Below are 12,266 nucleotides of genomic sequence, written 5' to 3'. Positions count from 1 at the left end.
TATAATTTTCTCATAGTCAATTAACCTTTGTAAGCTTCTTAATTTGGAAGATGGTATAGTTGCAATACATAAGTGGTTTTAGACTTTTTTTAGTAATGGGATCCTTTGTTTCATGTAAAAACTTACCCAGAACCAACATTTAAAAGAACCAAAATGGAAATGAGCCAAGCTGAAGCTGGATGGAGTATGGTGCTCCTTCTCTACAGCCTTATCTTTCACCTCCCATTTCACCTTCCTTGTCACCACGGCTTCCTACAACACTTCTTCCGTGAAATCTAAGGAACACTATTGAAAACCGGTGAAATACATCATCTCCATGGTCTCATTCAGACTGAATTTATTTTATTCTAGGTATACTTAGAAGAGTGATGGTCAAAACATTTACCATATACAATATGGGTGTCGACCAGTCAGAATGAACTCCGGCTGAAACCAAGCAGTATCCTGTATCTCCACCTGCCTACCAGGTGAAGATCGGTACTGACTCTGAGAATTTAATTGTAAACAACCTAGTGTATTTAGTCAGGGTCCTCTAGACATGAGTATATATATATGGAGAGAGAAGAGAGATATATTATAAGGAATTGGCTTACATGATTATGGAGACTGAGAAGTCCAGACTCAGGAGAGCCATCTTTTATTCTATTTAGGCCTTCAACAGATTGGATGAGGCCTGCCCACACTGAGAAGGGTAATCTGTTTTACTCAGTGTATGGATTGAAATGTTAATTTCATCCAGAAACACCCTCATAGACACACTCAGAACTAATGTTTAACCAAATATCTAAGCACCCTGTGGCCCCGTGAAATTAACCCATGAAATTAACCATCAAACTCAACCACCAGCTCTTTCATGCTAGAGCTTTCACCATAGTTTACTTAGCTCAAATCTCAAGGTCAAAGAAATAATCAGTGGGCAAGATGGTAAAGTACTATTATTTGTAAAGGGACAAACGGACTCACAAGTAGTCAACAACTGAAATATCCAGTATAGGTCTATGAAGACATGTGACCCTTCAAAGTTGTGCTTTGCTTCAGCTCAACCCTTGTTCATTGTGGATAGAGAATATATCAACCAAGCCAACTGATACTTGGTTGACATGGTATAGGGTTTTGGACAGTATCCCCCAATTACCTCCCAGTAAGTTCTGGTTGTAAAGTAAGATCCAATAAATATTATATATGATTTTGGAGTATAATCAGTTAATATCAGCTAGGTCTCACATTTCTTCTAGTTCCATTGTCTTCCCCACCCCCCAATCCCAGGATCATTTTGCCCTCTGTTAATTGGGATAATGTAACTCCAGTATGGCTTAAGGACCCTAAAACGTCACACCTCTCTCTCTTCTCAGTGACTCCTAAATCTATATCTCCATCTTGGACAACAATTCTTAGATCAAGGTTTTATAACCAATATCTGACTCTTATCACACTTCCTATGCATCATGTAGGCAATAGAGCGATCCTCAATGAAACTGAATTCTTAATTAGGAAGCTTATAAAGCTGTCATATAAAGTTCCAGGCAGGGGTGCCTGGGTGGCTCAGTCATTAAGCATCTGCCTTTGGCTTGGGTCATGATCCCAGGGTCCTGGGATCGAGCCCCACATCGGACTCCCTACTCTGTGGGAAGCCTGCTTCTCCCTCTCCCAATCCCCCTGTTTGTGTTCCCTCTCTCGCTGTCTCTCTTTCTGTCAAAAAATAAATAAAATATTTTTTTAAAAAGTTCCAGGCATTTCCAAACCACAAAGGACAGAAACTGCCCAAAACAAGACCTAAATTGTAGGAAACAGAGACGATGCCAAAAGCTAAATTTCTCAGCTAACTGTTCCTTTGCATCTTTCCCAGGAAATGACAAAATTTGGGGTGCCAAATTTGGTTCATTCATGGCCAGGAAAATCATGAACACCATGAAATCTCAGGATATCAATGATACTTGTTGTGGTGTTCTTAAAGATATGTTTACAATTCTTTGGTACTCTTCTCTTTAAGAAGGGTAACCCAATTTCTCTCTCCTTGAATGTGAGCTGGACTTAGGAACTTGCTTCTAGCAAATAAAACAGCAGGAGTAATGGTGTGTCACTTCCAAGATCAGTTATGAAAAGCCTGCAGCTTCCATCCTGGGTCTCTTTCACTTTCTCATCACTCAGCTGCCATGTTGTTGGAGCAAACAAAGAGAAAGAGGCCCAAATAATGAAGGACTGAAGTCTTTTGACAACAACCCAGTGAATGAGCTTGGGAGTGGATTCACCAGCCCCTTCAGATGACTGAAACCCAGTTAACATCTTGACTGTGACCTCAAAAGAGTCCCAGAGTCAGAATTTTCTAGCTCTACCACTCTCTGATTCCTGGCCTTCAGAAATTATGTGAGATAATAAATGTTGTTTTAAGGTACTAAGTTTGAGAGTAATTTACAAGTAGCAATAGATAACTAGTACATTTATATAATTTTACTCCTAGATTGGTAAAATAGTTCAGGTTTAATAAGTTTCCCATCACATTTAAAATACCATTTTTTTTTACCACAAACATCAAAATATTTTAAAATGAAGTTGTATTTTAGATTCTCATCTATCTTCAATTTCTTTTAATGAGCTAATCATACTAAGGGCTAGTTGGAATAGGCTCAGGACTCTATATAATATGTAATAAAACAATGGCTAATGTACTGAGATCTTCTTTGGTGCCCAATTTCATGTTAAGCATTCTTTGTATTATTTCGTTTAATTCTCTCAACAATGTAATGAGGTAGGTATCAGTATTCGCTTTATTTTTACATTGAGAAAACAGGTTCAGAGAGGGCATATAGAATTCCCAACAATGCATAATTAGTAAAAGAAATAGCCATTCTGAAATTAAAGTCTTATGCCAATTCACTTTCTCCCACCACTCAGAGAAGGTTCTTTCTTTCCTTTCTTTTCTTTTTTCTTTCTTTCTTTCTTTCTTTCTTTCTTTCTTTCTTTCTTTCTTTCTTTCTTTCTTTCTTTCTTTCTTTCTTTCTTTCTTTCTTTCTTTCTTTCGAGAGAGCATGAGTGCAAGCAGGGTGGGAAAGAGCAGAGGGAGAGAGAGAGAATCCTGAGCCCAAATCAAGAATTGGACATTTAACCAACCAAGCCACCTATGCACCGCAGGTTATTTCTTGTAACAGTTATCCCCTGCCATCAGACACCTGATAAAAGGTTTTGCCTCTTCACACCATTGGTCTGAGAGTATTTCCTGGCGTCACTTCTAGAACTGCCTTATTTTCTGGACAGTTTTGCTGCAAATCTTTTGATTTAGAATGAATTCTTGTTTTTTAGATTTGATTATTTGTCCTAGATAACATCTTAAACCAGTCTCTTCCCAGAATGAGGACTTTAATTTCCCATGGTTTCGTGCCTCCAAACAGAAAAAGCCACCTCTCCTGATATGGCAGCCCGCTCAGAGCCCTTGGCTCTCTGTTTGCCTGGCAAGAAAAATTAGGTATATATGAAAGTGGGAGCCTTATGTCAGGATCAGGATATGAATAGTAAGGAAGAGACTACTTCAAATAGTCAAAGCTAGCCACTTAGTAGATTTCATCTGTAGCCAACAGGAAAGTATATCAGATCCATCAAGTTTCCTAAATTCTGAAGTTAGTTGAACTTGATTTGTCATATTATTTTTATGATGTTACCAATGATTTCATATTACAATGGTTTAAAATGGAGAGAATAGGAAAATAACTATAAGAAAAGTTTGTGTATTAAGCAAAATTGTTTAGCTAGAGTGAAATGAGCATTTCTGAATTCTCTCATTTAATATCTCTTTCAAGTATCTTTTTTTAATTAAAAAGAAAATGCAGGAAGTATACAAGATGAGCCTGGAGGATTTTATAGTATGTAGTGCTAGAAAATAAGGAAGTACTTTAAAAAAAATAATGGGGTATGTCAAAGGGACATAAGAGCCAACTGAAAGAGTTCCCAATGACCAAAGTTGAAACAATTTGAGCAACAGAATAAATTAAGTAGTAATGGATGATAACCCAAAGTATAAAATAAATATCCATGAGTCACACTGACATAAATAAATGATTAATTCAAAAAATAAATAAATGAGAGAGAAGAGACAGAAGAATTCCAAATAATTTATGTAGAAATTCCTTAAGGAGATGGAACATAAATCTTCATTCTTTTGGACTTCCTTCCAAAAAGTACAGTATAGAAAGATGAGGGAGAGTAACTTTACAACAGAGAAACCTGAAAAACACAGGTATCTCAGTCAGTGATAAGAATAGCGCTTTACCTTTATGGTCTTCATCCAAAGCATCCATAAGCTTAGCCTAATCATGAGAAAAACACCAGACAGATCCTTATTGAGGGACATTCTAGAAGATACCTGACAAGTACTCCTCAAAACTGCCAAGATCATCAAATATAAGGAAAGTCTAAGAAGCTGTCACAATCAAGAGGAGACTCTGGGGGTGTGATGACAAAGAGCAATGTGGTACCCTGGATGGGGTACTGAAACAGAAAAGGTACAGTAGGTTAGAAACTGAGGAAATCTGAATAAAGCATGGACTTCAGTTAATAATGTCTAATAAGGGAAACTGGGTGTGGGGTAAATGGAACTCTCTATACTAGTCTCACCCTTTCTCTATAAATATAAAACTGTTTTAAAATAGTAAGTTTATTTAAAAATTTTTCTTCAGGTTAAAAAAAAGTAAATAGGGGTGCCTGGGTGGCTCAGTCAGTTAAGTGTCTGACTCTTGGTTTTGACTCAGGTCATGATCTCTGGGTTGCAAGATGGAGCCACGAGTCAGACTCTGCACTGGGTGTGGAGCCTGCTTGGGATTCTCTCTCTCTCCCTCTTCCTCTGCCCCTCGCCACATCCCTCATCTCTCTCCCTCTCAAAAAAAGGGAAAAAAAAGAAAAAAATTTTAAAAAAGAAAACACACAGTCATATGGAATGTTTATTTAATTTACATGACTTCAAATGTACATGCTCAGCAAAGATAAAGAGGGAGGAGTATAGTAAAGAGTGGAAATACCGCAGTTAAATATTTTGGAGTGTTAATGTGCACCTTCCTCCTGAAGCCTCTTCCCCTCTCCCCCATTCTGCTTCCCAGCTTGGACAGCTAGTCTTGAGTGACTCACTGCATAATCAGAAACATCCAACTATTAAACACCATTGCTACTCTGAGACAAAAGGATTCAGATGCTTCCTTCCAAATTAAATCTTTCCCTGTCCGAGGAAAAAGAGATAGTTGGCTGCAGAAGGGAAAAACCAGTTACTCTAAAGGAAAATGATAGCTCAAACAACTGTTGGAGGGGAAACCTCTGTTCCCACTCAAGAGTGGCAGCTTCATGGAAGCTGTGTCACCCACAAAGGACCTCAATCACAAGGAGAAGCTCTTTCTGCCATCGGGCATCCAATCTGGAAGAACATCAAGACACTGCCCCAATTCCTCTCCCATGAGGACAATGCCCTACCTCAGAATATTCATAAACCTTCCTCTCAAAACAGAAGGTAAGGAAGGAACTTAGTCACCTTGAGGGCCTAAGATGACATGAAGAGAAGTCCTGATCTTTGATTAAGGTGTGACTAAACAAAAATGGTTTGATATTAGCCTCTGTTTTAGAATAGAAGGGATACATACTATAGCTGACATCAAAGCAACCATAAAGTTATAATGTTGATAATTAACCCCTCAAAAGGACCACCAGAACAAAGATGATCAAACAAAGCTAATTTTATTAGGCTTTCTGCTATAAGGCAAACCACACCTTGATAGAATCTTAGTGATATATCATAAGGGGGAAGTCTCAGAAGGATATTTATAGGGATTTAGAGCCTGAGCTGGTGATTTTATTTTTTTAATTTAAATTCAATTAATTAACATATAATGTATTATTGGTTTCAGAGGTACAGGTCTGTGATTCATCAGTCTTATATAATATCCAGTGCTCATTACATCATGTGCCCTCCTTAATGTCCACCACTCAGTTACCCCCTCCCCCTACCCCCTCCCCTCCTGCAACCCTTGGTTTGTTTCTTATGATTAAGAGTCTCTTATGGTTTGTCTCCCTCTCTGATTTTGTCTTGTTTTATTTTTTCTTCTCTTCCCCTATGATCCTCTGTTTTGTTTCTTAAATTCCACATATCAGTGAGATCATATGGCATTGTCTTTCTCTGATTGACTTATTTTGCTTAGCGTAATACCCTCTCGTTCCATCCATGTCATTGCAAATGGCAAGATTTTGGGGGGTTTTTTGATGGCTAAATAATATTCCATTATAGATATATAATATATATACATATATATTATACATATATATCACAATTTCTTTATCCATTCATCTGTCGATGGACATCTGGGCTCTTTCCACAGTTTGGCTATTGTGGACATTGCTGCTATAAACACTGGTGTTCAGGTGCCCTTTTGGATCTTTGGGGTAAATACCCAGTAGTGCAATTGCTGGGTTATAGAGTATGAGCTAGTGATTTTAAGGTAAGGTAAGGAACTGGTTGGTAGTAGAGAGACATGATGACATTTATTACATGACAATTTCAGATGGATGGGCAAAAAGAGGTGAGGGTCTTAACAAGAGTCATGATAAACTGCTAGTTTTGATAAGTTAGCTATTACAGTTGGCTCAGAGTTTTAACTTCCAGGAGCAAGTATTTCCTGAACCAAGTAATTAAATTACTTTTACTTGTTCTCAGTTTTATGTAAGGTAGGAGCGGAAAAATATTCCCAGTCCTACTATGGTTTAATACGTGGACAAGAAGTATCCTCAGTCATGGTCTAAATTAACACAGAAACAGGACATTAATTGGTTTCAATTCTCATGCCCTGGGTTTTATGAAGTGATCTCAATGATCCCTAACTCCTGGTATTCATTCCTTTATGATCCCTTCTCTGTGAGTGTGGGCATGATCTATGACTTTCCCCTAATCAAATGAATATGCAAAGGCAATGGGACATATGTGATTATGTCACCTAAGATTACAACATCCTTCTTGCTAGATTTTCTTCCTTACTGGCTTTTAGGAAGCAGGCCACCATGTTAGGAAGCCCACTTGGCAAGGACCTGAGACAGTGACCTCCAGATGACCGGCAGCAAAAATTGAGGACCTCAATCCAACTACCCACCAGTAACAGAATTCTGTCAACAATCATGTACACTTAGAAATGGATCCTTCCACAGTCAAGCCTTACATGAGATGGCAGCCCCAGTTGAAATGCTGATTACAATGTTGCAAGACCCTGAAGTATTAAGGGCTCAATTAAGCCATTCCTAAATTCCTTCACCACAAAAACTGTGAGGTAATAAATATATTGGTTTATGCCTCTAAGGTAATATTGTTGGTGGTAATGTTGTTATATAGCAATAGAGAACTTTAGATCATTCTTCTTCCTAAGATGAAGGGTAGACCATTATCATCTAAACACATGATTAATCCAGCTCTGCTTTGTTGGATGACATGTTTGGGTTGTGTAGGGCTTCTGATGGTAGTCATTCCAACACTAATATGTGTCAGATTTTCTTATTATTTTGCTGGAAAATTCATTAATTGGGTCATTTGCTGGGACATGGATTTCTCTACAGCATTCAAGGCTCTGAAAACCATACCTTTGTGCATCAAAAACACAAATACTAGCTGAAGGATAGTAATCAGAATTTGTAGTTCACTAATAATACAAGAGCCAAGACTGCCCAAATTAAACCAAGAGAAAGATCCTATCCCCAAACCAAAAAGCCTGCAAAACTAGATATGGGGGTAAAAACTAAATTACTGAATGTCATAATTTATTTGTTTCCTGGATATTTTTAGTACTAGTAAAGGTCCTGAAGAGGTCTGTAGGGATGTAAGTAAAACATTTTTCTCTTGAGATAGCACATATTCTACCTCCAGATGCTAGTATACTAAACATTTTGTACCACCACCTGTCTAATTTCAAGAACCTCTCCTGCAGTTTCCATAGCCTCAGTAACATTGTCTAGCTCTCCTGCTACACTTCAAACCACTGCATGTAGGATTATGTACATCTTGGGGGCTTTTGTAAAATATAAATTGAAGAAGCTTAGGGGCAGAATAAAACTGTCCAAAATTCTCTTTCAATGATCAACAGATTGAATGAAAATTAGGATCCAATTTTTCTTATTCTTAAGTTTAATTATCTAAATAACTCTCTTTTTCTCTGAGAAGAGAAACTGATGGGCCAAAGTAGATTCTGGGTAATGTCAGGGAATATTCCAAAGGTGGTCATCAGATGCCCATGATGAGATATTTCTATAAAATCTGTGGTTATAATCAATAAGCTTTTATAATACAAGTCTAATCCCAATTATTAGGAATCAACCACTAATCCATTTTTGGCCACAATGCCTTATGATGTTGTCATATAGTATGGCAATGTTTTAGTATCATTCACTCATTGAGAACGGTCCTGTGCCAAGTGATGAAATCTGTTGTACACAGTTCATTAGGTAACTCTAAAACAAAAAAAGTGTAGAGTTTTCCTAAGTGGCACACCTTTCTTATAAAGTCTGAAAAAGTGAGACAGCCTCTGGAATACATACTATCTGTTCTCTAGCTCTTTCCAAGCTCGAATTCTATGAAAGTTCTATAGCAAAGTCTAGCTCCCATGAAAGTTCCCCAAGTACACTTTCTTTCTCTGGAGAAAGGAACCTACCTTTTTAGATATAGTGGGATGTAGGGTTTTAGATTTCTTGTTGTCTGGACTGTTGTGATTTTTTGCCAAATAAAAAGTTGCTTAGTGCATAGTGAATCTCCTTAACTCAGGAAACTAACTGGAACTGGAATCAAAGGAAGATGGGTAGCATGCAAAGGAAAGCGAATACAAATAAAGGCTCTAGGGATTATGCACTCTGGGCATCAGTTTCTCATTCTGGGGTGAAATCTTGGGGTTTCCATGGTCATTTTACCATCACATGCTTTTGTAGGCCCAGATCATAGTTTCTTAAGTTACACAATTCTCCAAAAATCTTAATAGTCTTCCAATCTATTTGCTTTTGATCAATTCCTATTGCCTATAACCACCCCCAAAGTCATAAATCCAAGCCTCCTATAATTTGTTCCTTCTCAGGGCTATTTCTCATTCTCCAGCAATTTAATGGAATCTACCTTGAGGCCATCTGAAACAATGTCTTTAAAGGGAAGGTAATATCCTTAATGTGATATTTGCTGCCGGGATGAATCATTTGTTTAACTGGGAACTCTTAATGGGTTTTTGCCATAAGGCTTTCGTCGTAGTCTTTATTTCCTAAAGTTTAGTGTCTAGAAGCAGTTGACTCTTCTAGATCTGAAAGGCCACAAATTTCTGAACTTTGGTGTTTAATTCTACACACGACTCATTTCTTTCTCTTAAATATCTTGCTAAATGTATCAATAAACCATCAACACACATTCTTGGCTCGTCCCAGTCATTTTCACTACTGAGTTACAGACTCAGTAGGAACTGGGTCTGTTTGCCTCCCATGTTATCACAAACAATAGTTTTACAAAATCTGTTTCCTCACCATTCACTATTTAACCCCCAACTCAGTATTGCTATTTTAAGTTTTTGTTAGGGTGTAACCCCACTTCAAGTCTGTATTAGTTAACATATTGGTAAAAGCTATAGCAAATAATCACCCCAATTTTGTTACTTTTACATGATAAATGTTTGGGTTTTTTTAGTTTTCTGGGTGGGTTTTTTTTTTCTCTCATGTAATGGCTGTTGATGCATACATAAAGAGGTGAAGAGGACAGTCCTGTTCCATGGGAGGCAGAATGATGGCCTCCCAAACATGTCCACATTCTAATCCCCCAAATCTATGAATGTTACCCTACATGGCAAAAGGGATTTTGTAGATAATACCAATTTAAAAATCTTCAAATGGAGAGGGTATCCTGGACACCCAGATGAGCCTAGTGTAATCACAAGGGTCTTTATAAGAAGGAGGCAGGGGGTCAGAGTGAGAGAAAGAGATGTGGCAATAAAGACAGAGGTCAGGAAGATGCAAGCAAAGGGCTCTGAGCCAAGGAATTCAAGTCACCTCTAAAACCTGAAAAAGCAAGGAAACAGATTCTCCCCTAGAACCTTTTTTTTTATAGATTTATTTATTTTTTTTATTTTAGAGAAAGAGAGAGAGAGAGAGCGGGGGTGGGGGAAGCAGCAGAGGGAGAGAGAGAGAATCTCAAGCAGACTCCCTGCTGAGCATGGAGCCTGAGGCAGGGGGCTTGATCTCATGACTCTGAGATCATGAGCAGAGCAAAAATCAAGAGTCAGATGCTAAACCGACTGAGCCACCCAAGAGTCCCTCCCCTAGAGCCTTTAAGAGGAACATAGCCCTGCTGACCCATTTTAGACTGTGGACCTTTAGAACTGTAAGATAATAAATCTGTATGGATTGAGGTCACTAAGTTTGTGGTAATTTTTTGCAGCAGCAACGTGAAACAAAGAAATACATCTTCTGCAGAGTCAGCTAGGCATCAAAGTGGAAACACTGCCATCTTCAAAATGTAAATTTGAAAGTTTGCCTAAGGTTTATCTCTATTATAAGCAGCTGGAAAAAAGGAAGCATAAAGCATCTCCCATGCAGAGATATGGATTGGGTACTTAGATATACCTAGATATAACAGGGGCTAGAAAATATAGGTCTGCCTGGGAAGCTGCTTCCATTAATAACTCCATATACCATGAATGCAAAAGTATGAATTTAGGTGACAGGCTAGTCATTCTGCCACAACCCTAGACTAAAAACAGGGCAGTCAAGTGAAACTGTTTGTACTAGATGGTGGACTTGCATACTCTTTTTCCTCAATTAACCACCAGAACCCTGGCAGCAGGCTTATTGACCTCAAATATTCAGGGATTGGAAGAGGATCTGGTAGGGTTGTAAATATAAAAAGAGAGTCAAGAATCAGCAGACACATTAGGAAAGCCTCCAATAGGAAAGAAAAGGCAAAAAACAAAAGATAAAAAAAAAAACCCACCCCCCCCGAAAAAAAACAGAAAGGGGGAATTTAAAGAAACAATGGCAATGCATTGGTAGGTGGCAAAAAGAAAAGAAGTTAAAACTAAAATTAGCATCTTCTGAGAAATAAGAAAATATACAGAATTCACAAAATCAGAAGGAAAATATGCTTAAAAAAATAAAGACCATGAAAGGAAAGAACTCTTAGAAGTTAAAAATGTGACTGAAAATTTTGAAGAATTAATTTTTTAAGACTGAAAGATTAAATTATGGCTATGTCATAAGAAACAAACACCAGAGTTGACAAATTAGAAAAGATGAGAGTCCTACAGGTTTGTGGCAAAGATAGTTATACTCATTAAATATTCCACTACATTTCCCAGAATCCTTGGGACTAGACAGGGTCATATGACTAGTTAAGGCCAATGAAATATGAGCAGAAGAGACATGTGTTCCCTCTAGGCTGAGGGAAAGTTCTCCACTCTCTTTCCTGTCATAATAACCAGTTCTGCAGCAAATGGTAGCACCTCCGTCAGCTGGGTACCTGTGTGACCATGTGGAACAGATCTAATCTCACTCAACTCACTTTGAAAATGAGTATGAAACAACAGTTTTGGGATAAGCCCTGAGACTTCACAACAGAAATTTATCACAGCAAAATCTGGCCTATACAAATAAGTGTCAATCTAAGAGATTCAACATTTGACTAATAGGAATTTCAGAACAAGAACACTGAAAAAGGGGCACCTGGGTGGCTTAGTCAGTTAAGTGTCTGCCTTCAGCTCAGGTCATGATCTCAAGGTCCTGGGATCGAGTCTTATGTCAGGATCCCTGCTCAGTGGGGAACCTGCTTCTCCCTCTCCCTCTGCCCCTCCACCCCTTCTCGTCCTCTCTTTCTCAAATAAATAAATAAAATCTAAAAAAAAAATGCTGTTTTTAAAAATATAAATTTATGGTTCTATATTACTTTATAAACAATATACATTCATTAATTTGATTAAAAGATTGAAAATATTTAATAAGATGACTTTAAAATATTCAGATTGGAAAATGTTAAGAATTGATATTAAGTAGTATTTGAAAGTAATAGGAAAATGAACATGCTTGTGCATTACTGATGGGAACATAGATCAGTATCACCTTTTAGGAAAGCAATATGGCATTGTCAATTAAATTTTAAATTTACACTCCAATTATTCCCATTCTAAGTGTCTTTAGAAATACACAAATGTGTCTACCAGGATATTCTTAGAATAATACCATAAAATTAGAGATTACTCAAAAAGCAAGATATAAAACAACATATTTAGTATGATTTTTCC

The sequence above is a fragment of the Zalophus californianus genome, chromosome 4, assembly GCF_009762305.2.
Source record: "Zalophus californianus isolate mZalCal1 chromosome 4, mZalCal1.pri.v2, whole genome shotgun sequence".
NCBI lineage: Eukaryota > Metazoa > Chordata > Mammalia > Carnivora > Otariidae > Zalophus > Zalophus californianus.
This window is presented reverse-complemented; position numbering follows the sequence as displayed.